Raw genomic sequence first — 2,582 nt, 5'->3', positions numbered from 1 at the left:
CGCCCCTCCCCCACCCCAAAGCTCTTCTCACACAAGAATCGAAGTCACGCCTTTTGTGCTGAGAGACAAAGAGCCTACCAGATACCCACAGACATCCTTGTTCCAGTCAGATGTGCAGCATGTCTAATGGGGCTTAGATGTAGCTCAGATGTCATACTCATATTGGTGTCAAGAGGAAAGCCTGCAAGCAGGGCATACCCATGAGTGGAAATGAAGCTTTGAAATGCTCAAAATGTGGCAAACTATGCCAGAATTAGTCTCATTGACCATAGCAGAACCAAAAGGTCCTCTTACTCCTTGCTTCCTTTTCCATGAATATTATTGTCCTCTGTAGATGCAACGATCATCGTCAGACATTGACGTCCGAACAAATATGTTTTTCTTAATAGGCTCAGTAGTAGCAATAGTGGTAGTGGTAGTGGTAGTGGTGGTGGTAGTGGAAAAGACAGTAGTAGTATTGTTGTTGCTGTTGCTGCTGTTGCTGCTGTTGCTGCTAATTTTATTGGTATAATATATCTTCTCAGTCACTTTTCCACCCGCAGCCTATTTTTCTTCTTGGCCCTTTTGTAAGTGTTGGCATTCGAAATGGCTTTTTTGTGACTAGTAGGGTGGTATTACCATCTTTACTTTACTTTTACTTTTATCCGCCGCTTATACCCTATTGGGTGTCGCGGGAAGAAAGAGACGTCTCTCTGTCGCCAGCCGGAGACCTTGGGTCACGGGGATGCCGTGGGTGGTTAATATGTCCCAGACTCCATCTATACAGGTCTTTCTCGGTCGCCCTTTAGCCTTGTCGCCATCGAATTTTTTAATGTAGGCACGTTGTGCCGGATGGTGTGTTGGTAATCGCATGAGGTGTCCGAACCATTTGATTCTTTGGTGCTGGATGTGATGCATGACATCATTTGTGACCACCATTTCTCTGATTACGGAGTTTCTGATTTTGTCTCGCCTGGTCTTGTTTACTGCTTTTCTAAGGCATCGCATTTCACATGTAATTCTTTGCTCTAATGTCTTGTTCGTGGTCCATGTTTGGTTGATCATTTTGAGTTTTGTTGTCATGGCGATGTTAGGATGTTTCAGTAGTGGAGTAAGCTGGTAACTAACATTATTGGCCTCCCAAAGCCCAACCCCAGGTCCACGTCCCGGGAGGTGGAAACTGGACAAAGTAGGGATTGCTGGGTTCAACGAAGTACGGTGTGGCTTTATGTCACTGAGGCGTCACGCTAGCCGTGAAGGAGAACGCAGGTCACCCCAACAAGTTACAAGCTAACGGGGCGCTGGTGAAACTGTGGCAGGCCTAGCAAGTCGGCAGCGGAATATTTATTGCTAAAAAAAACCCTGCGAAAATTATTACTATTATTGTTTTAAAGTCACAGCTGCTCGTTTGTGGCGCTGCTGTTTTCTAACTCGGCAAATACGCGGAAGCTTGCCGTTTGATTCCACCATCGATTACTGCTTAATTTCTTTTTTTTTTCCCCTGTCAAGGCATTAGGCACACCAACTTTCAATTGGTATGTAGCATGTCCAATAGAGCATTACAAAAACACAACAGGCTTTTTGAAAAAAAAACCAGTACAATCACAAACGAAATTTCAAATCCAGTTTTATTGTTGTTTTTCTTTTATTAGTGCAAGAAAAGGGAGCCAGGACATCACAATGTTCTTGAATGGGGCTGAATACTCAAGACTTTCCCTCGACTGATTTCTACATGTGTTACACACTCAACAACAGCAAAGAATTCCACACGTACTCATCATTATCTGAGCACATCTCTCAATACTATTAGACAAACACTAACTCTTTAAAGCATGCCATTCTAGAACATAAAGAGTAGAAACAGACATAGAAATTACACAAGACAATCACTGGTAATGAGACTTCAGGATGGCACAACTTTTTTCGAGGGTTTTTCTTTAATTCTTTTCTATTGTCTTAGGCCTTAACTTGTTGAACATTATTGTGTTAAAGCATTGTTTGGACATAATTATAGCACCATAATTTTTAAGTGTCCCTATTTCGTTTTAAAGTCATAACATATGAGGTGAGCGAATGTTTTCTGAACTGCACTGTGATTTGATCCATTTTATTCATTAGATGTACTAAATACAGTCATGTGTTATATGAAGTTAACATAAAATAAATGTTTCTTCTCATCTGCTAGTTCTTCTTTGTTAAACTTATCGATGCAGGGATTGCAAGAGATAGTAGTCTGAATGACCGGGTTTAATGACTGCTTTTTTGTTGAGAGAGAGAGAGAGAGAGAGAGAGAGAGAGAGAGAGAGAGAGAGAGAGAGAGAGAGAGAGAGAGAGACAGAGACAAATAATCTACACTCACTCATGCGGGATTCTTGCGCTTAGACTAACACACAGACACGATCTTTCACGAGTTGTCCTAATATTAAAACTATAAGCAACTGAGATATATCTCCTCAACCCCTTACCCTGCCCCCCCTCCCCACAACACCGAAACGAATAAGCAATTGGGACCCCCCCTCCCCCCACACACGCACATACACCCTTCCTTTCTCCACCCAAAAATCATCAGAATTTGAGAAATTCACAGGTTAGCACCTTTTTTG

This window comes from Aplysia californica, unplaced genomic scaffold (genome assembly GCF_000002075.1).
Source record: "Aplysia californica isolate F4 #8 unplaced genomic scaffold, AplCal3.0 scaffold00504, whole genome shotgun sequence".
Taxonomy (NCBI): Eukaryota; Metazoa; Mollusca; class Gastropoda; order Aplysiida; family Aplysiidae; genus Aplysia; species Aplysia californica.
Note: the sequence above shows the minus strand (reverse complement) of the source record.